Source organism: Neovison vison, chromosome 11 (assembly GCF_020171115.1).
Source record: "Neovison vison isolate M4711 chromosome 11, ASM_NN_V1, whole genome shotgun sequence".
NCBI lineage: Eukaryota > Metazoa > Chordata > Mammalia > Carnivora > Mustelidae > Neogale > Neogale vison.
This window is the reverse complement of record NC_058101.1, coordinates 219368622-219393936: the sequence shown is the minus strand read 5'-3', so window position 1 is coordinate 219393936 and position 25315 is coordinate 219368622.

Genomic DNA, 25315 nt, shown 5'->3' with positions numbered 1-25315 from the left:
CAACCCCGGCACACTTCCTGACACCAACAACGTTGTCACATCTTGGAGGAAGACAGCATCGGACTGCCCGTTCGTCCAGGGAGCTGTTACTGCGAGTTGAAGCTATGGCGCTTGGTGGCAAGCCCAAGTCTGCCCTAGGCACAGGTGGTCAAGGAGACGCTGTCCCCTTGGGACCAGAGACACAGGACAGGCCTGCCTTCTGCCCAGACTCCTTCCTCAGTGTGGAGCACACCTGCCTGCCATAGTCATACTCTTCTGTCACCTTAGCAGCCCGGCCTCCGACCCTCAGCACAGGTAGATGGTGACACTTGTCTTACAACGGGCCCGCTGTTCCTGCCAGTGCCAACTCTCCTGCATCGCGACCGTTTCCCGAACACAAAGCCAACGGCTCCTTCTCTTTGCCCGTGGCAGCGTGATGCACCTTCCCCAGATTTGCTCTTGGGGAGCACAGTGACAGACGTGTCCCTTTCCATAAGGCCCTTTCCAGAGGTGCAACCACGCTTCTTTCTCTGGCAGAGGGGATGCTAGGTAAAAGATAATTTCGCTCCATGCGGGTATCTTGCACTGTCCTGAGCAGACTAGCTCAGGCAAGAAGCAGCAGCTTCCCACAAACCCGACTCTGATTGCCCAACGAATGCTATGCTTTCCCAGAGAGGGTGCCTGGGCATAGAAGGATTTCGTTCCATGCGGGATTATTACAACGTGCAGGGGAGACTAGATCAGGGAAGCAGCAGCAGCATCCCTCAGACGCGACTCTGTTTTCACAAGTAGCTGGTGACACTTGTCTTACAACGGGCCCGCTGTTCCTGCCAGTGCCAACTCTCCTGCATCGCACCGTTTCCCGAACACAAAGCCAACGGCTCCTTCTCTTTGCCCGTGGCAGCGTGCTGCACCTTCCCCAGACTTGCTCTTGGGGAGCACGGTGACAGACGTGTACCTTTCCTTAAGCCCCTTTCCAGAGGTGCAACCACGCTTCTCTCTCTGGCAGAGGGGATGCTAGGTGAAAGGGAATTTCGCTCCATGCAGGTATCTTGCACTGTCCTCAGCAGAATAGCTCAGGCAAGAAGCAGCAGCTTCCTAAAAACCCGACACTGATTGCCCAACGAATGCTCTGCTTTCTCAGAGAGGAGGCCAGGCCATAGATGATTTCGCTCCATGCGGGTTTAGTACAATTTGCAGGGAAGTCTAACTCAGGCAAGCAGCAACAGCATACCTCAGAAGCGACTCTGATTTTCCAATGAAAGCTGTGACTTCCCAAAGGGGATGCCCGGGCAAAGTGGCTTTCGCTCTATGCGGGGCTCTCCCACCGTCCTACAATACTAGGCTAAGGCAAGCAGCCACAGCAGCCTACAGATCTGACACTGATTTACCAACTGAACTAAGCACTCACAATCAAATCCAACAGCAGCGTGCGTTGCCTAGGATGGCACTCTATGCTCACTTCATGTCCTGGCATAGGAAAGGCTAGGCCTTTTGCACTAGCGCTCGCGTGGATTCGGGGACTAAGCCAGTGCCTTCCCCACAGGAGAGGAGAGTCGACATGAACCCTGCACACTACCCGTGCACTGGGCTGGGGATCTGTTTGGGTCTGTCCCCCCTGCTACTCCGGCACACTTCCTGACACCAACAACGTTGTCACATCTTGGAGGAAGACGGCATCGGACTGCCCGTTCGTCCAGGGAGCTGTTTCTGCGAGTTGAAGCTATGGCGCTTGGTGGCAAGCCCAAGTCTGCCCTAGGCACAGGTGGTCAAGGAGACGCTGTCCCCTTGGGACCAGAGACACAGGACAGGCCTGCCTTCTGCCCAGACTCCTTCCTCAGTGTGGAGCACACCTGCCTGCCATAGTCATACTCTCCTTCACCTTAGCAGCCAGGCCTCCGACCCTCAGCACAGGTAGATGGTGACACTTGTCTTACAACGGGCCCGCTGTTCCTGCCAGTGCCAACTCTCCTGCATCGCGACCGTTTCCCGAACACAAAGCCAACGGCTCCTTCTCTTTGCCCGTGGCAGCGTGATGCACCTTCCCCAGATTTGCTCTTGGGGAGCACAGTGACAGACGTGTCCCTTTCCATAAGGCCCTTTCCAGAGGTGCAACCACGCTTCTCTCTCTGGCAGAGGGGATGCTAGGTAAAAGATAATTTCGCTCCATGCGGGTTCTTGCACTGTCCTGAGCAGACTAGCTCAGGCAAGAAGCAGCAGCTTCCCACAAACCCGACTCTGATTGCCCAACGAATGCTATGCTTTCACAGAGAGGATGCCTGGGCATAGAAGGATTTCGTTCCATGCGGGATTATGACAACGTGCAGGGGAGACTAGATCAGGGAAGCAGCAGCAGCATCCCTCAGACGCGACTCTGTTTTCACAAGTAGCTGGTGACACTTGTCTTACAACTGGCCCGCTGTTCCTGCCAGTGCCAACTCTCCTGCATCGTGACCGTTTCCCGAACACAAAGCCAACGGCTCCTTCCTCTTTGCCCGTGGCAGCGTGATGCACCTTCCCCAGACTTGCTCTTGGGGAGCACGGTGACAGACGTGTCCCTTTCCTTAAGGCCCTTTCCAGAGGTGCAACCATGCTTCTCTCTCTGGCAGAGGGGATGCTAGGTAAAAGAAAATTTCGCTCCATGCGGGTATCTTGCACTCTCCTGAGCAGAGTAGCTCAGGCAAGAAGCAGCAGCTTCCCACAAACCCGACTCTGATTGCCCAACGAATGCTATGCTTTCCCAGAGAGGATGCCTGGGCATAGAAGGATTTCGTTCCATGCGGGATTATGACAACGTGCAGGGGAGACTAGATCAGGGAAGCAGCAGCAGCATCCCTCAGACGCGACTCTGTTTTCACAAGTAGCTGGTGACACTTGTCTTACAACGGGCCTGCTGTTCCTGCCAGTGCCAACTATCCTGCATCGTGACCGTTTCCCGAACACAAAGCCAACGGCTCCTTCTCTTTCCCCGTGGCAGTGTGCTGCACCTTCCCCAGACTTGCTCTTGGGGAGCACGGTGACAGACGTGTCCCTTTCCTTAAGCCCCTTTCCAGAGGTGCAACCACGCTTCTCTCTCTGGCAGAGGGTTGCTAGGTGAAAGGGAATTTCACTCCATGCGGGTATCTTGCACTGTCCTCAGAAGAATAGCTCAGGCAAGAAGCAGCAGCTTCCTAAAAACCCGACACTGATTGCCCAACGAATGCTCTGCTTTCTCAGAGAGGAGCCTGGGCATAGATGATTTCGCTCCATGCGGGTTTAGTACAATTTGCAGGGAAGTCTAACTCAGGCAAGCAGCAACAGCATCCCTCAGAAGCGACTCTGATTTCCCAACGAATGCTGTGACTTCCCAAAGGGGATGCCCGGGCAAAGTGGCTTTCGCTCTATGCGGGGCTCTCCCACCGTCCTACGAATACTAGGCTAAGGCAAGCAGCCACAGCAGCCTACAGATCTAACTCTGATTTACCAACTGAACTAAGCAGGCACAATCAAAAACCAACAGCAGCGTGCGTTGCCTAGGATGGCACTCTATGCTCACTTCATGTCCTGTCATAGGCAAGGCTAGGCCTTTTGCACTAGCGCTCGCGTGGATTCGGGGACTAAACCAGTGCCTTCCCCACAGGAGAGGAGAGTCGACATGAACCCTGCACAGGCCCGTGCACTGGGCTGGGGATCTGTTTGGGCCTGTCCCCCCTGCTACCCCGGCACACTTCCTGACACCAACAACGTTGTCACATCTTGGAGGAAGACGGCATCGGACTGCCCGTTCGTCCAGGGAGCTGTTTCTGCGAGTTGAAGCTATGGCGCTTGGTGGCAAGCCCAAATCTGCCCTAGGCACAGGTGGTCAAGGAGACGCTGTCCCCTTGGGACCAGAGACACAGGACAGGCCTGCCTTCTGCCCAGACTCCTTCCTCAGTGTGGAGCACACCTGCCTGCCATAGTCATACTCTTCTGTCACCTTAGCAGCCAGGCCTCCGACCCTCAGCACAGGTAGATGGTGACACTTGTCTTACAACGGGCCCGCTGTTCCTGCCAGTGCCAACTCTCCTGCATCGCGACCGTTTCCCGAACACAAAGCCAACGGCTCCTTCTCTTTGCCCGTGGCAGCGTGATGCACCTTCCCCAGACTTGCTCTTGGGGAGCACGGTGACAGACGTGTCCCTTTCCTTCAGGCCCTTTCCAGAGGTGCAACCACGCTTCTCTCTCTGGCAGAGGGGATGCTAGGTAAAAGAAAATTTCTCTCCATGCGGGTACCTTGCACTGTCCTGAGCAGAGTAGCTCAGGCAAGAAGCAGCAGCTTCCCACAAACCCGACTCTGATTGCCCAACAAATGCTATGCTTTCCCAGAGAGGATGCCTGGGCATAGAAGGATTTCGTTCCATGCGGGATTATTACAACGTGCAGGGGACACTTGATCAGGGAAGCAGCAGCAGCATCCCTCAGACGTGACTCTGATTTCCCAACGAAAGCTGTGCCTTCCCAGAGGGGATGCCCGGGCAAAGTGGCTTTCGCTCTATGCGGGGCTCTCCCACCGTCCTACGAATACTAGGCTAAGGCAAGCAGCCACAGCAGCCTACAGATCCGACTCTGATTTACCAGCTACTGCTATACGTTCGCAGAGGTTTTCAGCTGGCGCGAACTGCCCTTCGCTGCTGCTTCACAGCAAGGCTTTGGGCATTCGCTCTGACACTTCAAAGAAGAAGAGCTGCGGGAGAGCTAGTGTATCTTGGGCCTTGCTTTCCGGGGCTCCATGTTCGCGCCGTGCGTTCTCCCTGCCAAGCCGAACTAAGCAGGGTCAATCACAAACCTACAGCCGTGTGCGTTGCCTAGGATGGCACTCTATGCTCACTTCATGTCCTGGCATAGGCCAGGCTAGGCCTTTTGCACTAGCGCTCGCGTGGAATCGGGGACTAAGCCAGTGCCTTCCCCACAGGAGAGGATAGTCGACATGAACCCTGCACACTGCCCGTGCACGGGGATGGGGATCTGTTTGGGTCTGTCCCCCCTCCTACCCCGGCACACTTCCTGACACCAACAACGTTGTCACATCTTGGAGGAAGACGGCATCGGACTGCCCGTTCGTCCAGGGAGCTGTTTCTGCGAGTTGCGGCTATGGCGCTTGGTGGCAAGCCCAAGTCTGCCCTAGGCAGAGGGGGTCAAGGAGACGCTGTCCCCTTGGGACCAGAGACACAGGACCGGCCTGCCTTCTGCACAGACTCCTTCCTCAGTGTGGAGCACGCGTGCCTGCCCTAGTCATACTCTTCTGTCACCTTAGCAGCCAGGCCTCCGTCCCTCAGCACAGGTAGATGGTGACACTTGTCTTACAACGGGCCCGCTGTTCCTGCCAGTGCCAACTCTCCTGCATCGCGACCGTTTCCCGAACACAAAGCCAACGGCTCCTTCTCTTTGCCCGTGGCAGCCTGCTGCACCTTCCCCAGACTTGCTCTTGGGGAGCACGGTGACAGACGTGTCCCTTTCCTTAAGGCCCTTTCCAGAGGTGCAACTACGCTTCTCTCTCTGGCAGAGGGGATGCTAGCTGAAAGGGAATTTCGCTCCATGCGGGTGTCTTGCACTGTCCTCAGCAGAATAGCTCAGGCAAGAAGCAGCAGCTTCCTAAAAACCCGACACTGATTGCCCAACGAAGCTCTGCTTTCTCAGAGAGGAGACCTGGCCATAGATGATTTCGCTCCATGCGGGTTTATTACAATTTGCAGGGAAGTCTACGTCAGGCAAGCAACAACAGCATCCCTCAGACGCGACTCTGATTTCCCAACGAAAGCTGTGAATTCCCAAATGGGATGCCCGGGCAAAGTGGCTTTCGCTCTATGCGGGGCTCTCCCACCGTCCTACGAATACTAGGCTAAGGCAAGCAGCCACAGCAGCCTACAGATCTGACTCTGATTTACCAACTGAACTAAGCAGGCACAATCAAAAACCAACAGCAGCGTGCGTTGCCTAGGATGGCACTCTATGCTCACTTCATGTCCTGGCATAGGCAAGGCTAGGCCTTTTGCACTAGCGCTCGCGTGGAATCGGGGACTAAGCCAGTGCCTTCGCCACAGGAGAGGAGAGTCGACATGAACCCTGCACACTGCCCGTGCACTGGGCTGGGGATCAGTTTGGGTCTGTCCCCGCTCCTACCCCGGCACACTTCCTGACACCAACAACGTTGTCACATCTTGAGGAAGACAGCATCGGACTGCCCGTTCGTCCAGGGAGCTGTTTCTGCGAGTTGAAGCTATGGCGCTTGGTGGAAAGCCCAAGTCTGCCCTAGGCACAGGTGGTCAAGGAGACGCTGTCCCCTTGGGACCAGAGACACAGGACAGGCCTGCCTTCTGCCCAGACTCCTTCCTCAGTGTGGAGCACACCTGCCTGCCATAGTCATACTCTTCTGTCACCTTAGCAGCCAGGCCTCCGACCCTCAGCACAGGTAGATGGTGACACTTGTCTTACAACGGGCCCGCTGTTCCTGCCAGTGCCAACTCTCCTGCATCGCGACCGTTTCCCGAACACAAAGCCAACGGCTCCTTCTCTTTGCCCGTGGCAGCGTGATGCACCTTCCCCAGACTTGCTCTTGGGGAGCACAGTGACAGACGTGTCCCTTTCCATAAGGCCCTTTCCAGAGGTGCAACCACGCTTCTCTCTCTGGCAGAGGGGATGCTAGGTAAAAGATAATTTCGCTCCATGCGGGTATCTTGCACTGTCCTGAGCAGACTAGCTCAGGCAAGAAGCAGCAGCTTCCCCCAAACCCGACTCTGATTGCCCAACGAATGCTATGCTTTCCCAGAGAGGGTGCCTGGGCATAGAAGGATTTCATTTCATGCGGGATTATGACAACGTGAAGGGGAGACTAGATCAGGGAAGCAGCAGCAGCATCCCTCAGACGCGACTCTGTTTTCACAAGTAGCTGGTGACACTTGTCTTACAACGGGCCCGCTGTTCCTGCCAGTGCCAACTCTCCTGCATCGCGACCGTTTCCCGAACACAAAGCCAACGGCTCCTTCTCTTTGCCCGTGGCAGCGTGCTGCACCTTCCCCAGACTTGGTCTTGGGGAGCACGGTGACAGACGTGTCCCTTTCCTTAAGCCCCTTTCCAGAGGTGCAACCACGCTTCTCTCTCTGGCAGAGGGGATGCTAGGTGAAAGGGAATTTCGCTCCATGCAGGTATCTTGCACTGTCCTCAGCAGAATAGCTCAGGCAAGAAGCAGCAGCTTCCTAAAAACCCGACACTGATTGCCCAACGAATGCTCTGCTTTCTCAGAGAGGAGGCCTGGCCATAGATGATTTCGCTCCATGCGGGTTTAGTACAATTTGCAGGGAAGTCTAACTCAGGCAAGCAGCAACAGCATCCCTCAGAAGCGACTCTGATTTCCCAGCGAAAGCTGTGACTTCCCAAAGGGGATGCCCGGGCAAAGTGGCTTTCGCTCTATGCGGGGCTCTCCCACCGTCCTACAAATACTAGGCTAAGGCAAGCAGCCACAGCAGCCTACAGATCTGACTCTGATTTACCAACTGAACTAAGCAGGCACAATCAAAAACCAACAGCAGCGTGCGTTGCCTAGGATGGCACTCTATGCTCCCTTCATGTCCTATCATAGCAAGGCTAGGCCTTTTGCACTAGCGCTCGCGTGGATTCGGGGACTAAGCCAGTGCCTTCCCCACAGGAGAGGAGAGTCGACATGAACCCTGCACAGGCCCGTGCACTGGGCAGGGGATCTGTTTGGGCCTGTCCCCCCTGCTACCCCGGCACACTTCCTGACACCAACAACGTTGTCACATCTTGGAGGAAGACGGCATCGGACTGCCCGTTCGTCCAGGGAGCTGTTTCTGCGAGTTGAAGCTATGGCGCTTGGTGGCAAGCCCAAGTCTGCCCTAGGCACAGGTGGTCAAGGAGACGCTGTCCCCTTGGGACCAGAGACACAGGACAGGCCTGCCTTCTGCCCAGACTCCTTCCTCAGTGTGGAGCACACCTGCCTGCCATAGTCATACTCTTCTGTCACCTTAGCAGCCAGGCCTCCGACCCTCAGCACAGGTAGATGGTGACACTTGTCTTACAACGGGCCCGCTGTTCCTGCCAGTGCCAACTCTCCTTCAACGCGACCGTTTCCCGAACACAAAGCTAACGGCTCCTTCTCTTTGCCCGTGGCAGCGTGATGCACCTTCCCCATACTTGCTCTTGGTGAGCACGGTGACAGACGTGTCCCTTTCCTTCAGGCCCTTTCCAGAGGTGCAACCACGCTTCTCTCTCTGGCAGAGGGGATGCTAGGTAAAAGAAAATTTCGCTCCATGCGGGTATCTTGCACTGTCCTGAGCAGAGTAGCTCAGGCAAGAAGCAGCAGCTTCCCACAAACCCGACTCTGATTGCCCAACGAATGCTATGCTTTCCCAGAGAGGATGCCTGGGCATAGAAGGATTTCGTCCATGCGGGATTATTACAACGTGCAGGGGACACTAGATCAGGGAAGCAGCAGCAGCATCCCTCAGACGTGACTCTGATTTCCAACGAAAGCTGTGCCTTCCCAGAGGGGATGCCCGGGCAAAGAGGCTTTCGCTCTATGCGGGGCTCTCCCACCGTCCTACGAATACTAGGCTAAGGCAAGCAGCCACAGCAGCCTACAGATCCGACTCTGATTTACCAGCTACTGCTATACGTTCGCAGAGGTTTTCAGCTGGCGCGAACTGCCCTTCGCTGCTGCTTCACAGCAAGGCTTTGGGCATTCGCTCTGACACTTCAAAGAAGAAGAGCTGCGGGAGAGCTAGTGTATCTTGGGCCTTGCTTTCCGGGGCTCCATGTTCGCGCCGTGCGTTCTCCCTGCCAAGCCGAACTAAGCAGGGTCAATCACAAACCTACAGCAGTGTGCGTTGCCTAGGATGGCACTCTATGCTCACTTCATGACCTGGCATAGGCAAGGCTAGGCCTTTTGCACTAGAGCTCACGTGGAATCGGGGACTAAGCCAGTGCCTTCCCCACAGGAGAGGAGAGTCGACATGAACCCTGCACACTGCCCGTGCACGGGGATGGGGATCTGTTTGGGTCTGTCCCCCCTCCTACCCCGGCACACTTCCTGACACCAACAACGTTGTCACATCTTGGAGGAAGACGGCATCGGACTGCCCGTTCGTCCAGGGAGCTGTTTCTGCGAGTTGCGGCTATGGCGCTTGGTGGCAAGCCCAAGTCTGCCCTAGGCAGAGGGGGTCAAGGAGACGCTCTCCCCTTGGGACCAGAGACACAGGACCGGCCTGCCTTCTGCACAGACTCCTTCCTCAGTGTGGAGCACGCGTGCCTGCCCTAGTCGTACTCTTCTGTCACCTTAGCAGCCAGGCCTCCGTCCCTCAGCACAGGTAGATGGTGACACTTGTCTTACAACGGGCCCGCTGTTCCTGCCAGTGCCAACTCTCCTGCATCGCGACCGTTTCCCGAACACAAAGCCAACGGCTCCTTCTCTTTGCCCGTGGCAGCCTGCTGCACCTTCCCCAGACTTGCTCTTGGGGAGCACGGTGACAGACGTGTCCCTTTCCTTAAGCCCCTTTCCAGAGGTGCAACCACGCTTCTTTCTCTGGCAGAGGGGATGCTAGGTGAAAGGGAATTTCGCTCCATGCGGGTATCTTGCACTGTCCTCAGCAGAATAGCTCAGGCAAGAAGCAGCAGCTTCCTAAAAACCTGACACTGATTGCCCAACGTTGCTCTGCTTTCTCAGAGAGGAGGCCTGGCCATAGATGATTTCGCTCCATGCGGGTTTATTACAATTTGCAGGGAAGTCTAACTCAGGCAAGCAGCAACAGCATCCCTCAGACGCGACTCTGATTTCCCAACGAAAGCTGTGACTTCCCAAAGGGGATGCCCGGGCAAAGTGGCTTTCGCTCTATGCGGGGCTCTCCCACCGTCCTACGAATACTAGGCTAAGGCAAGCAGCCACGGCAGCCTACAGATCTGACTCTGATTTACCAACTGAACTAAGCAGGCACAATCAAAAACCAACAGCAGCGTGCGTTGCCTAGGATGGCACTCTATGCTCACTTCATGTCCTGGCATAGGCAAGGCTAGGCCTTTTGCACTAGCGCTCGCGTGGAATCGGGGACTAAGCCAGTGCCTTCCCCACAGGAGAGGAGAGTCGACATGAACCCTGCACACTGCCCGTGCACTGGGCTGGGGATCTGTTTGGGTCTGTCCCCCCTCCTACCCCGGCACACTTCCTGACACCAACAACGTTGTCACATCTTGGAGGAAGAGGGCATCGGACTGCCCGTTCGTCCAGGGAGCTGTTTCTGCGAGTTGAAGCTATGGCGCTTGGTGGCAAGCCCAAGTCTGCCCTAGGCACAGGTGGTCAAGGAGACGCTGTCCCCTTGGGACCAGAGACACAGGACAGGCCTGCCTTCTGCCCAGACTCCTTCCTCAGTGTGGAGCACACCTGCCTGCCATAGTCATACTCTTCTGTCACTTTAGCAGCCAGGCCTCCGACCCTCAGCACAGGTAGATGGTGACACTTGTCTTACAACGGGCCCGCTGTTCCTGCCAGTGCCAACTCTCCTGCATCGCGACCGTTTCCCGAACACAAAACCAACGGCTCCTTCTCTTTGCCCGTGGCAGCGTGATGCACCTTCCCCAGACTTGCTCTTGGGGAGCACAGTGACAGACGTGTCCCTTTCCTTAAGGCCCTTTCCAGAGGTGCAACCACGCTTCTCTCTCTGGCAGAGGGGATGCTAGGTGAAAGAAAATTTTCGCTCCATAGGCAATCAGTGTCGGGTTTTTAGGAAGCTGCTGCTTCTTGCCTGAGCTATTCTGCTGAGGATAATGCAAGATACCCGCATGGAGCGAAATTCCCTTTCACCTAGCATCCCCTCTGCCAGAGAGAGAAGCGTGGTTGCACCTCTGGAAAGGGGCTTAAGGAAAGGGACACGTCTGTCACCGTGCTCCCCAAGAGCAAGTCTGGGGAAGGTGCAGCACGCTGCCACGGGCAAAGAGAAGGAGCCGTTGGCTTTGTGTTCGGGAAACGGTCGCGATGCAGGAGAGTTGGCACTGGCAGGAACAGCGGGCCCGTTGTAAGACAAGTGTCACCAGCTACTTGTGAAAACAAAGTCGCGTCTGAGGTATGGTGCTGCTGCTTCCCTGATCTAGTGTCCCCTGCACGTTGTAATAATCCCGCATGGAACGAAATCCTTAATGCCCAGGCATCCTCTCTGGGAAAGCATAGCATTCGTTGGGCAATCAGAGTCGGGTTTGTGGGAAGCTGCTGCTTCTTGCCTGAGCTACTCTGCTCAGGAGAGTGCAAGATACCCGCATGGAGCGAAATTTTCTTTCACCTAGCATCCCCTATGCCAGAGAGAGAAGCGTGGTTGCACCTCTGAAAGGGCCTTAAGGAAAGGGACACGTCTGTCACCGTGCTCCCCAAGAGCAAGTCTGGGGAAGGTGCAGCACGCTGCCACGGGCAAAGAGAAGGAGCCGTTGGCTTTGTGTTCGGGAAACGGTCGCGATGCAGGAGAGTTGGCACTGGCAGGAACAGCGGGCCCGTTGTAAGACAAGTGTCACCATCTACCTGTGCTGAGGGACGGAGGCCTGGCTGCTAAGGGGACAGAAGAGTACGACTAGGGCAGGCCGCGTGCTCCACACTGAGGAAGGAGTCTGTGCAGAAGGCAGGCCGGTCCTGTGTCTCTGGTCCCAAGGGGACAGCGTCTCCTTGACCCCCTCTGCCTAGGGCAGACTTGGGCTTGCCACCAAGTGCCATAGCCGCAACTCGCAGAAACAGCTCCCTGGACGAACGGGCAGTCCGATGCCGTCTTCCTCCAAGATGTGACAATGTTGTTGGTGTCAGGAAGTGTGCCGGGGTAGGAGGGGGGACAGACCCAAACAGATCCCCATCCCCGTGCACGGGCAGTGTGCAGGGTTCATGTCGACTCTCCTCTCCTGTGGGGAAGGCACTGGCTTAGTCCCCGATTCCACGCGAGCGCTAGTGCAAAAGGCCTAGCCTTGCCTATACCAGGACATGAAGTGAGCATAGAGTGCCATCCTAGGCAACGCACACAGCTGTAGGTTTGTGATTGACCCTGCTTAGTTCGGCTTGGCAGGGAGAACGCACGGCGCGAACATGGAGCCCCGGAAAGCAAGGCCCAAGATACACTAGCTCTCCCGCAGCTCTTCTTCTTTGAAGTGTCAGAGCGAATGCCCAAAGCCTTGCTGTGAAGCAGCAGCGAAGGGCAGTTCGCGCCAGCTGAAAACCTCTGCGAACGTATAGCAGTAGCTGGTAAATCAGAGTCGGATCTGTAGGCTGCTGTGGCTGCTTGCCTTAGCCTAGTATTCGTAGGACGGTGGGAGAGCCCCGCATAGAGCGAAAGCCTCTTTGCCCGGGCATCCCGTCTGGGAAGGCACAGCTTTCGTTGGGAAATCAGAGTCGCGTCTGAGGGATGCTGCTGCTGCTTCCCTGAGCTAGTCTCCCCTGCACGTTGTAATAAACCCGCATGGAACGAAATCCTTCTATGCCCAGGCATCCTCTCTGGGAAAGCATAGCATTCGTTGGGCAATCAGAGTCGGGTTTGTGGGAAGCTGCTGCTTCTTGCCTGAGCTACTCTGCTCAGGAAAGTGCAAGATACCCGCATAGAGCGAAATTTTCTTTCACCTAGCATCCCCTATGCCAGAGAGAGAAGCGTGGTTGCACCTCTGGAAAGGGCCTTAAGGAAAGGGACACGTCTGTCACCGTGCTCCCCAAGAGCAAGTCTGGGGAAGGTGCAGCACGCTGCCACGCGCAAAGAGAAGGAGCCGTTGGCTTTGTGTTCGGGAAACGGTCGCGATGCAGGAGAGTTGGCACTGGCAGGAACAGCGGGCCCGTTGTAAGACAAGTGTCACCATCTACCTGTGCTGAGGGACGGAGGCCTGGCTGCTAAGGGGACAGAAGAGTACGACTAGGGCAGGCACGCGTGCTCCACACTGAGGAAGGAGTCTGTGCAGAAGGCAGGCCGGTCCTGTGTCTCTGGTCCCAAGGGGACAGCGTCTCCTTGACCCCCTCTGCCTAGGGCAGACTTGGGCTTGCAACCAAGTGCCATAGCCGCAACTCGCAGAAACAGCTCCCTGGACGAACGGGCAGTCCGATGCCGTCTTCCTCCAAGATGTGACAACGTTGTTGGTGTCAGGAAGTGTGCCGGGGTAGGAGGGGGGACAGACCCAAACAGATCCCCATCCCCGTGCACGGGCAGTGTGCAGGGTTCATGTCGACTCTCCTCTCCTGTGGGGAAGGCACTGGCTTAGTCCCCGATTCCACGCGAGCGCTAGTGCAAAAGGCCTAGCCTTGCCTATACCAGGACATGAAGTGAGCATAGAGTGCCATCCTAGGCAACGCACACGGCTGTAGGTTTGTGATTGACCCTGCTTAGTTCGGCTTGGCAGGGAGAATGCACGGCGCGAACATGGAGCCCCGGAAAGCAAGGCCCAAGATACACTAGCTCTCCCGCAGCTCTTCTTCTTTGAAGTGTCAGAGCGAATGCCCAAAGCCTTGCTGTGAAGCAGCAGCGAAGGGCAGTTCGCGCCAGCTGAAAACCTCTGCGAACGTATAGCAGTAGCTGGTAAATCAGAGTCGGATCTGTAGGCTGCTGTGGCTGCTTGCCTTAGCCTAGTATTCGTAGGACGGTGGGAGAGCCCCGCATAGAGCGAAAGCCTCTTTGCCCGGGCATCCCCTCTGGGAAGGCACAGCTTTCGTTGGGAAATCAGAGTCGCGTCTGAGGGATGCTGCTGCTGCTTCCCTGAGCTAGTCTCCCCTGCACGTTGTAATAAACCCGCATGGAACGAAATCCTTCTATGCCCAGGCATCCTCTCTGGGAAAGCATAGCATTCGTTGGGCAATCAGAGTCGGGTTTGTGGGAAGCTGCTGCTTCTTACCTGAGCTACTCTGCTCAGGAAAGTGCTAGATACCCGCATAGAGCGAAATTTTCTTTCACCTAGCATCCCCTATGCCAGAGAGAGAAGCGTGGTTGCACCTATGGAAAGGGCCTTAAGGAAAGGGACACGTCTGTCACCGTGCTCCCCAAGAGCAAGTCTGGGGAAGGTGCAGCACGCTGCCACGGGCAAAGAGAAGGAGCCTTTGGCTTTGTGTTCGGGAAACGGTCGCGATGCAGGAGAGTTGGCACTGGCAGGAACAGCGGGCCCGTTGTAAGACAAGAGTCACCAGCTACTTGTGAAAACAAAGTCGCGTCTGAGGTATGGTGCTGCTGCTTCCCTGGTCTAGTGTCCCCTGCACGTTGTAATAATCCCGCATGGAACGAAATCCTTCTATGCCCAGGCATCCTCTCTGGGAAAGCATAGCATTCGTTGGGCAATCAGAGTCGGGTTTGTGGGAAGCTGCTGCTTCTTGCCTGAGCTACTCTGCTCAGGAGAGTGCAAGATACCCGCATGGAGCGAAATTTTATTTCACCTAGCATCCCCTATGCCAGAGAGAGAAGCGTGGTTGCACCTCTGGAAAGGGCCTTAAGGAAAGGGACACGTCTGTCACCGTGCTCCCCAAGAGCAAGTCTGGGGAAGGTGCAGCACGCTGCCACGGGCAAAGAGAAGGAGCCGTTGGCTTTGTGTTCGGGAAACGGTCGCGATGCAGGAGAGTTGGCACTGGCAGGAACAGCGGGCCCGTTGTAAGACAAGTGTCACCATCTACCTGTGCTGAGGGACAGAGGCCTGGCTGCTAAGGGGATAGAAGAGTACGACTAGGGCAGGCCGCGTGCTCCACACTGAGGAAGGAGTCTGTGCAGAAGGCAGGCCGGTCCTGTGTCTCTGGTCCCAAGGGGACAGCGTCTCCTTGACCCCCTCTGCCTAGGGCAGACTTGGGCTTGCCACCAAGTGCCATAGCCGCAACTCGCAGAAACAGCTCCCTGGACGAACGGGCAGTCCGATGCCGTCTTCCTCCAAGATGTGACAACGTTGTTGGTGTCAGGAAGTGTGCCGGGGTAGGAGGGGGGACAGACCCAAACAGATCCCCATCCCCGTGCACGGGCAGTGTGCAGGGTTCATGTCGACTCTCCTCTCCTGTGGGGAAGGCACTGGCTTAGTCCCCGATTCCACGCGAGCGCTAGTGCAAAAGGCCTAGCCTTGCCTATACCAGGACATGAAGTGAGCATAGAGTGCCATCCTAGGCAACGCACACGGCTGTAGGTTTGTGATTGACCCTGCTTAGTTCGGCTTGGCAGGGAGAACGCACGGCGCGAACATGGAGCCCCGGAAAGCAAGGCCCAAGATACACTAGCTCTCCCGCAGCTCTTCTTCTTTGAAGTGTCAGAGCGAATGCCCAAAGCCTTGCTGTGAAGCAGCAGCGAAGGGCAGTTCGCGCCAGCTGAAAACCTCTGCGAACGTATAGCAGTAGCTGGTAAATCAGAGTCGGATCTGTAGGCTGCTGTGGCTGCTTGCCTTAGCCTAGTATTCGTAGAACGGTGGGAGAGCCCCGCATAGAGCGAAAGCCTCTTTGCCCGGGCATCCAGTCTGGGAAGGCACAGCTTTCGTTGGGAAATCAGAGTCGCGTCTGAGGGATGCTGCTGCTGCTTCCCTGAGCTAGTCTCCCCTGCACGTTGTAATAAACCCGCATGGAACGAAATCCTTCTATGCCCAGGCATCCTCTCTGGGAAAGCATAGCATTCGTTGGGCAATCAGAGTCGGGTTTGTGGGAAGCTGCTGCTTCTTGCCTGAGCTACTCTGCTCAGGAAAGTGCAAGATACCCGCATAGAGCGAAATTTTCTTTCACCTAGCATCCCCTATGCCAGAGAGAGAAGCGTGGTTGCACCTCTGGAAAGGGCCTTAAGGAAAGGGACACGTCTGTCACCGTGCTCCCCAAGAGCAAGTCTGGGGAAGGTGCAGCACGCTGCCACGGGCAAAGAGAAGGAGCCGTTGGCTTTGTGTTCGGGAAACGGTCGCGATGCAGGAGAGTTGGCACTGGCAGGAACAGCGGGCCCGTTGTAAGACAAGAGTCACCAGCTACTTGTGAAAACAAAGTCGCGTCTGAGGTATGGTGCTGCTGCTTCCCTGATCTAGTGTCCCCTGCACGTTGTAATAATCCCGCATGGAACGAAATCCTTCTATGCCCAGGCATCCTCTCTGGGAAAGCATAGCATTCGTTGGGCAATCAGAGTCGGGTTTGTGGGAAGCTGCTGCTTCTTGCCTGAGCTACTCTGCTCAGGAGAGTGCAAGATACCCGCATGGAGCGAAATTTTCTTTTACCTAGCATCCCCTCTGCCAGAGAGAGAAGCGTGGTTGCACCTCTGGAAAGGGCCTTAAGGAAAGGGACACGTCTGTCACCGTGCTCCCCAAGAGCAAGTCTGGGGAAGGTGCATCACGCTGCCACGGGCAAAGAGAAGGAGCCGTTGGCTTTGTGTTCGGGAAACGGTCACGATGCAGGAGAGTTGGCACTGGCAGGAACAGCGGGCCCGTTGTAAGACAAGTGTCACCAGCTACTTGTGAAAACAGAGTCGCGTCTGAGGGATGCTGCTGCTGCTTCCCTGATCTAGTCTCCCCTGCACGTTGTAATAATCCCGCATGGAACGAAATCCTTCTATGCCCAGGCATCCTCTCTGTGAAAGCATAGCATTCGTTGGGCAATCAGAGTCGGGTTTGTGGGAAGCTGCTGCTTCTTGCCTGAGCTAGTCTGCTCAGGACAGTGCAAGATACGCGCATGGAGCGAAATTATCTTTTACCTAGCATCCCCTCTGCCAGAGAGAGAAGCGTGGTTGCACCTCTGGAAAGGGCCTTATGGAAAGGGACACGTCTGTCACTGTGCTCCCCAAGAGCAAATCTGGGGAAGGTGCATCACGCTGCCACGGGCAAAGAGAAGGAGCCGTTGGCTTTGTGTTCGGGAAACGGTCGCGATGCAGGAGAGTTGGCACTGGCAGGAACAGCGGGCCCGTTGTAAGACAAGTGTCACCATCTACCTGTGCTGAGGGTCGGAGGCCTGGCTGCTAAGGTGACAGAAGAGTATGACTATGGCAGGCAGGTGTGCTCCACACTGAGGAAGGAGTCTGGGCAGAAGGCAGGCCTGTCCTGTGTCTCTGGTCCCAAGGGGACAGCGTCTCCTTGACCACCTGTGCCTAGGGCAGACTTGGGCTTGCCACCAAGCGCCATAGCTTCAACTCGCAGAAACAGCTCCCTGGACGAACGGGCAGTCCGATGCTGTCTTCCTCAAGATGTGACAACGTTGTTGGTGTCAGGAAGTGTGCCGGGGTAGGAGGGGGGACAGACCCAAACAGATACCCAGCCCAGTGCACGGGCAGTGTGCAGGGTTCATGTCGACTCTCCTCTCCTGTGGGGAAGGCACTGGCTTAGTCCCCGATTCCACGTGAGCGCTAGTGCAAAAGGCCTAGCCTTGCCTATGCCAGGACATGAAGTGAGCATAGAGTGCCATCCTAGGCAACGCACGCTGCTGTTGGTTTTTGATTGTGCCTGCTTAGTTCAGTTGATAAATCAGAGTCAGATCTGTAGGCTGCTGTGGCTGCTTGCCTTAGCCTAGTATTCGTAGGACGGTGGGAGAGCCCCGCATAGAGCGAAAGCCACTTTGCCCGGGCATCCCCTTTGGGAAGTCACAGCTTTCGTTGGGAAATCAGAGTCACGTCTGAGGGATGCTGTTGCTGCTTGCCTGAGTTAGACTTCCCTGCAAATTGTAATAAACCCGCATGGAGCGAAATCATCTATGGCCAGGCCTCCTCTCTGAGAAAGCAGAGTTTCGTTGGCAATCAGTGTCGGGTTTTTAGGAAGCTGCTGCTTCTTGCCAGAGCTATTCTGCTGAGGACAGTGCAAGATACCCGCATGGAGCGAAATTCCCTTTCACCTAGCATCCCCTCTGCCAGAGAGAGAAGCGTGGTTGCACCTCTGGAAAGGGGCTTAAGGAAAGGGACACGTCTGTCACCGTGCTCCCCAAGAGCAAGTCTGGGGAAGGTGCAGCACGCTGCCACGGGCAAAGAGAAGGAGCCGTTGGCTTTGTGTTCGGGAACCGGTCGCGATGCAGGAGAGTTGGCACTGGCAGGAACAGCGGGCCCGTTGTAAGACAAGTGTCACCATCTACCTGTGCTGAAGGACGGAGGCCTGGCTGCTAAGGTGATAGAAGAGTACGACTAGGGCAGGCACGCGTGCTCCACACTGAGGAGGGAGTCTGTGCAGAAGGCAGGCCGGTCCTGTGTCTCTGGTCCCAAGGGGACAGCGTCTCCTTGACCCCCTCTGCCTAGGGCAGACTTGGGCTTGCCACCAAGTGCCATAGCCGCAACTCGCAGAAACAGCTCCCTGGACGAACGGGCAGTCCGATGCCGTCTTCCTCCAAGATGTGACAACGTTGTTGGTGTCAGGAAGTGTGCCGGGGTAGGAGGGGGGACAGACCCAAACAGATCCCCATCCCCGTGCACGGGCAGTGTGCAGGGTTCATGTCGACTCTCCTCTCCTGTGGGGAAGGCACTGGCTTAGTCCCCGATTCCACGCGAGCGCTAGTGCAAAAGGCCTAGCCTTGCCTATGCCAGGACATGAAGTGAGCATAGAGTGCCATCCTAGGCAACGCACACGGCTGTAGGTTTGTGATTGACCCTGCTTAGTTCGGCTTGGCAGGGAGAACGCACGGCGCGAACATGGAGCCCCGGAAAGCAAGGCCCAAGATACACTAGCTCTCCCGCAGCTCTTCTTCTTTGAAGTGTCAGAGCGAATGCCCAAAGCCTTGCTGTGAAGCAGCAGCGAAGGGCAGTTCGCGCCAGCTGAAAACCTCTGCGAACGTATAGCAGTAGCTGGTACATCAGAGTCGGATCTGTAGGCTGCTGTGGCTGATTGCCTTAGCCTAGTATTCGTAGGACGGTGGGAGAGCCCCGCATAGAGCGAAAGCCTCTTTGCCCGGGCATCCCCTCTGGGAAGGCACAGCTTTCGTTGGGAAATCAGAGTCGCGTCTGAGGGATGCTGCTGCTGCTTCCCTGAGCTAGACTCCCCTGCACGTTGTAATAAACCCGCATGGAACGAAATCCTTCTATGCCCAGGCATCCTCTCTGGGAAAGCATAGCATTCGTTGGGCAATCAGAGTCGGGTTTGTGGGAAGCTGCTGCTTCTTGCCTGAGCTACTCTGCTCAGGAGAGTGCAAGATACCCGCATGGAGCTAAATTTTCTTTTACCTAGCATCCCCTCTGCCAGAGAGAGAAGCGTGGTTGCACCTCTGGAAAGGGCCTTAAGGAAAGGGACACGTCTGTCACCGTGCTCCCCAAGAGCAAGTCTGGGGAAGGTGCATCACGCTGCCACGGGCAAAGAGAAGGAGCCGTTGGCTTTGTGTTCGGGAAACGGTCACGATGCAGGAGAGTTGGCACTGGCAGGAACAGCGGGCCCGTTGTAAGACAAGTGTCACCAGCTACTTGTGAAAACAGAGTCGCGTCTGAGGGATGCTGCTGCTGCTTCCCTGATCTAGTCTCCCCTGCACGTTGTAATAATCCCGCATGGAACGAAATCCTTCTATGCCCAGGCATCCTCTCTGTGAAAGCATAGCATTCGTTGGGCAATCAGAGTCGGGTTTGTGGGAAGCTGCTGCTTCTTGCCTGAGCTACTCTGCTCAGGACAGTGCAATATACGCGCATGGAGCGAAATTATCTTTTACCTAGCATCCCCTCTGCCAGAGAGAGAAGCGTGGTTGCACCTCTGGAAAGGGCCTTATGGAAAGGGACACGTCTGTCACTGTGCTCCCCAAGAGCAAGTCTGGGGAAGGTGCATCACGTTGCCACGGGCAAAGAGAAGGAGCCGTTGGCTTTGTGTTCGGGAAACGGTCGCGATGAAGGAGAGTTGGCACTGGCAGGAACAGCGGGCCCGTTGTAAGACAAGTGTCACCATCTACCTGTGCTGAGGGTCGGAGGCCTGGCTGCTAAGGTGACAGAAGAGTATGACTATGGCAGGCAGGTGTGCTCCACACTGAGGAAGGAGTCTGGGCAGAAGGCAGGCCTGTCCTGTGTCTCTGGTCCCAAGGGGACAGTTTCTCCTTGACCACCTGTGCCTAGGGCAGACTTGGGCTTGCCACCAAGCGCCATAGCTTCAACTCGCAGAAACAGCTCCCTGGACGAACGGGCAGTCCGATGCTGTCTTCCTCAAGTTGTGACAACGTTGTTGGTGTCAGGAAGTGTTCCGGGGTAGGAGGGGGGACAGACCCAAACAGATCCCCAGCCCAGTGCACGGGCAGTGTGCAGGGTTCATGTCGACTCTCCTCTCCTGTGGGGAAGGCACTGGCTTAGTCCCCGATTCCACGCGAGCGCTAGTGCAAAAGGCCTAGCCTTGCCTATGCCAGGACATGAAGTGAGCATAGAGTGCCATCCTAGGCAACGCACGCTGCTGTTGGTTTTTGATTGTGCCTGCTTAGTTCAGTTGGTAAATCAGAGTCAGATCTGTAGGCTGCTGTGGCTGCTTGCCTTAGCCTAGTATTCGTAGGACGGTGGGAGAGCCCCGCATAGAGCGAAAGCCACTTTGCCCGGGCATCCCCTTTGGGAAGTCACAGCTTTCGTTGGGAAATCAGAGTCGCGTCTGAGGGATGCTGTTGCTGCTTGCCTGAGTTAGACTTCCCTGCAAATTGTAATAAACCCGCATGGAGCGAAATCATCTATGGCCAGGCCTCCTCTCTGAGAAAGCAGAGTTTCGTTGGGCAATCAGTGTCGGGTTTTTAGGAAGCTGCTGCTTCTTGCCTGAGCTATTCTGCTGAGGACAGTGCAAGATACCCGCATGGAGCGAAATTCCCTTTCACCTAGCATCCCCTCTGCCAGAGAGAGAAGCGTGGTTGCACCTCTGGAAAGGGGCTTAAGGAAAGGGACACGTCTGTCACCGTGCTCCCCAAGAGCAAGTCTGGGGAAGGTGCAGCACGCTGCCACGGGCAAAGCGAAGGAGCCGTTGGCTTTGTGTTCGGGAAACGGTCGCGATGCAGGAGAGTTGGCACTGGCAGGAACAGCGGGCCCGTTGTAAGACAAGTGTCACCATCTACCTGTGCTGAGGGACGGAGGCCTGGCTGCTAAGGTGACAGAAGAGTACGACTAGGGCAGGCACGCGTGCTCCACACTGAGGAAGGAGTCTGTGCAGAAGGCAGGCAGGTCCTGTGTCTCTGGTCCCAAGGGGACAGCGTCTCCTTGACCCCCTCTGCCTAGGGCAGACTTGGGCTTGCCACCAAGTGCCATAGCCGCAACTCGCAGAAACAGCTCCCTGGACGAACGGGCAGTCCGATGCTGTCTTCCTCCAAGATGTGACAACGTTGTTGGTGTCAGGAAGTGTGCCGGGGTAGGAGGGGGGACAGACCCAAACAGATCCCCATCCCCGTGCACGGGCAGTGTGCAGGGTTCATGTCGACTCTCCTCTCCTGTGGGGAAGGCACTGGCTTAGTCCCCGATTCCACGCGAGCGCTAGTGCAAAAGGCCTAGCCTGGCCTATGCCAGGACATGAAGTGAGCATAGAGTGCCATCCTAGGCAACGCACACGGCTGTAGGTTTGTGATTGACCCTGCTTAGTTCGGCTTGGCAGGGAGAACGCACGGCGCGAACATGGAGCCCCGGAAAGCAAGGCCCAAGATACACTAGCTCTCCCGCAGCTCTTCTTCTTTGAAGTGTCAGAGCGAATGCCCAAAGCCTTGCTGTGAAGCAGCAGCGAAGGGCAGTTCGCGCCAGCTGAAAACCTCTGCGAACGTATAGTAGTAGCTGGTAAATCAGAGTCGGATCTGTAGGCTGCTGTGGCTGCTTGCCTTAGCCTAGTATTCGTAGGACGGTGGGAGAGCCCCGCATAGAGCGAAAGCCTCTTTGCCCGGGCATCCCCTCTGGGAAGGCACAGCTTTCGTTGGGAAATCAGAGTCGCGTCTGAGGGATGCTGCTGCTGCTTCCCTGAGCTAGTCTCCCCTGCACGTTGTAATAAACCCGCATGGAACGAAATCCTTCTATGCCCAGGCATCCTCTCTGGGAAAGCATAGCATTCGTTGGGCAATCAGAGTCGGGTTTGTGGGAAGCTGCTGCTTCTTGCCTGAGCTACTCTGCTCAGGAAAGTGCAAGATACCCGCATAGAGCGAAATTTTCTTTCACCTAGCATCCTCTATGCCAGAGAGAGAAGCGTGGTTGCACCTCTGGAAAGGGCCTTAAGGAAAGGGACACGTCTGTCACCGTGCTCCCCAAGAGCAAGTCTGGGGAAGGTGCAGCACGCTGCCACGGGCAAAGAGAAGGAGCCGTTGGCTTTGTGTTCGGGAAACGGTCGCGATGCAGGAGAATTGGCACTGGCAGGAACAGCGGGCCCGTTGTAAGACAAGAGTCACCAGCTACTTGTGAAAACAAAGTCGCGTCTGAGGTATGGTGCTGCTGCTTCCCTGATCTAGTGTCCCCTGCACGTTGTAATAATCCCGTATGGAACGAAATCCTTCTATGCCCAGGCATCCTCTCTGGGAAAGCATAGCATTCGTTGGGCAATCAGAGTCGGGTTTGTGGGAAGCTGCTGCTTCTTGCCTGAGCTACTCTGCTCAGGAAAGTGCAAGATACCCGCATAGAGCGAAATTTTCTTTCACCTAGCATCCCCTATGCCAGAGAGAGAAGCGTGGTTGCACCTCTGGAAAGGGCCTTAAGGAAAGGGACACGTCTGTCACCGTGCTCCCCAAGAGCAAGTCTGGGGAAGGTGCATCACGCTGCCACGGGCAAAGAGAAGGAGCCGTTGGCTTTGTGTTCGGGAAACGGTCACGATGCAGGAGAGTTGGCACTGGCAGGAACAGCGGGCCCGTTGTAAGACAAGTGTCACCAGCTACTTGTGAAAACAGAGTCGCGTCTGAGGGATGCTGCTGCTGCTTCCCTGATCTAGTCTCCCCTGCACGTTGTAATAATCCCGCATGGAACGAAATCCTTCTATGCCCAGGCATCCTCTCTGTGAAAGCATAGCATTCGTTGGGCAATCAGAGTCGGGTTTGTGGGAAGCTGCTGCTTCTTGCCTGAGCTACTCTGCTCAGGACAGTGCAAGATACGCGCATGGAGCGAAATTATCTTTTACCTAGCATCCCCTCTGCCAGAGAGAGAAGCGTGGTTGCACCTCTGGAAAGGGCCTTATGGAAAGGGACACGTCTGTCACTGTGCTCCCCAAGAGCAAATCTGGGGAAGGTGCATCACGCTGCTACGGGCAAAGAGAAGGAGCCGTTGGCTTTGTGTTCGGGAAACGGTCGCGATGCAGGAGAGTTGGCACTGGCAGGAACAGCGGGCCCGTTGTAAGACAAGTGTCACCATCTACCTGTGCTGAGGGTCGGAGGCCTGGCTGCTAAGGTGACAGAAGAGTATGACTATGGCAGGCAGGTGTGCTCCACACTGAGGAAGGAGTCTGGGCAGAAGGCAGGCCTGTCCTGTGTCTCTGGTCCCAAGGGGACAGCGTCTCCTTGACCACCTGTGCCTAGGGCAGACTTGGGCTTGCCACCAAGCGCCATAGCTTCAACTCGCAGAAACAGCTCCCTGGACGAACGGGCAGTCCGATGCCGTCTTCCTCCAAGATGTGACAACGTTGTTGGTGTCAGGAAGTGTGCCGTGGTAGCAGGGGGGACAGACCCAAACAGATCCCCAGCCCAGTGCACGGGCCTGTGCAGGGTTCATGTCAACTCTCCTCTCCTGTGGGCAAGGCACTGGCTTAGTCCCCGAATCCACGCGAGCGCTAGTGCAAAAGGCCTAGCCTTGCTTTTGATAGGACATGAAGGGAGCATAGAGTGCCATCCTAGGCAACGCACGCTGCTGTTGGTTTTTGATTGTGCCTGCTTAGTTCAGTTGGTAAATCAGAGTCAGATCTGTAGGCTGCTGTGGCTGCTTGACTTAGCCTAGTATTCGTAGGACGGTGGGAGAGCCCCGCATAGAGCGAAAGCCACTTTGCCCGGGCATCCCCTTTGGGAAGTCACAGCTTTCGTTGGGAAATCAGAGTCGCTTCTGAGGGATGCTGTTGCTGCTTGCCTGAGTTAGACTTCCCTGCAAATTGTACTAAACCCGCATGGAGCGAAATCATCTATGGCCTGGCCTCCTCTCTGAGAAAGCAGAGCATTCGTTGGGCAATCAGTGTCGGGTTTTTAGGAAGCTGCTGCTTCTTGCCTGAGCTATTCTGCTGAGGACAGTGCAAGATACCTGCATGGAGCGAAATTCCCTTTCACCTAGCATCCCCTCTGCCAGAGAGAGAAGCGTGGTTGCACCTCTGGAAAGGGGCTTAAGGAAAGGGACACGTCTGTCACCGTGCTCCCCAAGAGCAAGTCTGGGGAAGGTGCAGCACGCTGCCACGGGCAAAGAGAAGGAGCCGTTGGCTTTGTGTTCGGGAAACGGTCGCGATGCAGGAGAGTTAGCACTGGCAGGAACAGCGGGCCCGTTGTAAGACAAGAGTCACCAGCTACTTGTGAAAACAGAGTCACGTCTGAGGTTTGCTGCTGCTGCTTCCCTGATCTAGTGTCCCCTGCACGTTGTAATAATCCCGCATGGAACGAAATCCTTCTATGCCCAGGCATCCTCTCTGGGAAAGCATAGCATTCGTTGGGCAATCAGAGTCGGGTTTGTGGGAAGCTGCTGCTTCTTGCCTGAGCTACTCTGCTCAGGAGAGTGCAAGATACCCGCATGGAGCGAAATTTTCTTTTACCTAGCATCCCCTCTGCCAGAGAGAGAAGCGTGGTTGCACCTCTGGAAAGGGCCTTAAGGAAAAGGACACGTCTGTCACCGTGCTCCCCAAGAGCAAGTCTGGGGAAGGTGCATCACGCTGCCACGGGCAAAGAGAAGGAGCCGTTGGCTTTGTGTTCGGGAAACGGTCACGATGCAGGAGAGTTGGCACTGGCAGGAACAGCGGGCCAGTTGTAAGACAAGTGTCACCAGCTACTTGTGAAAACAGAGTCGCGTCTGAGGGATGCTGCTGCTGCTTCCCTGATCTAGTCTCACCTGCACGTTGTAATAATCCCGCATGGAACGAAATCCTTCTAGGCCCAGGCATCCTCTCTGTGAAAGCATAGCATTCGTTGGGCAATCAGAGTCGGGTTTGTGGGAAGCTGCTGCTTCTTGCCTGAGCTAGTCTGCTCAGGACAGTGCAAGATACCCGCATGGAGCGAAATTATATTTTACCTAGCATCCCCTCTGCCAGTAGAGAAGCGTGGTTGCACCTCTGGAAAGGGCCTTATGGAAAGGGACACGTCTGTCACTGTGCTTTCCAAGAGCAAGTCTGGGGAAGGTGCATCACGCTGCCACGGGCAAAGAGAAGGAGCCGTTGGCTTTGTGTTCGGGAAACGGTCGCGATGAAGGAGAGTTGGCACTGGCAGGAACAGCGGGCCCGTTGTAAGACAAGTGTCACCATCTACCTGTGCTGAGGGTCGGAGGCCTGGCTGCTAAGGTGACAGAAGAGTATGACTATGGCAGTCACGTGTGCTCCACACTGAGGA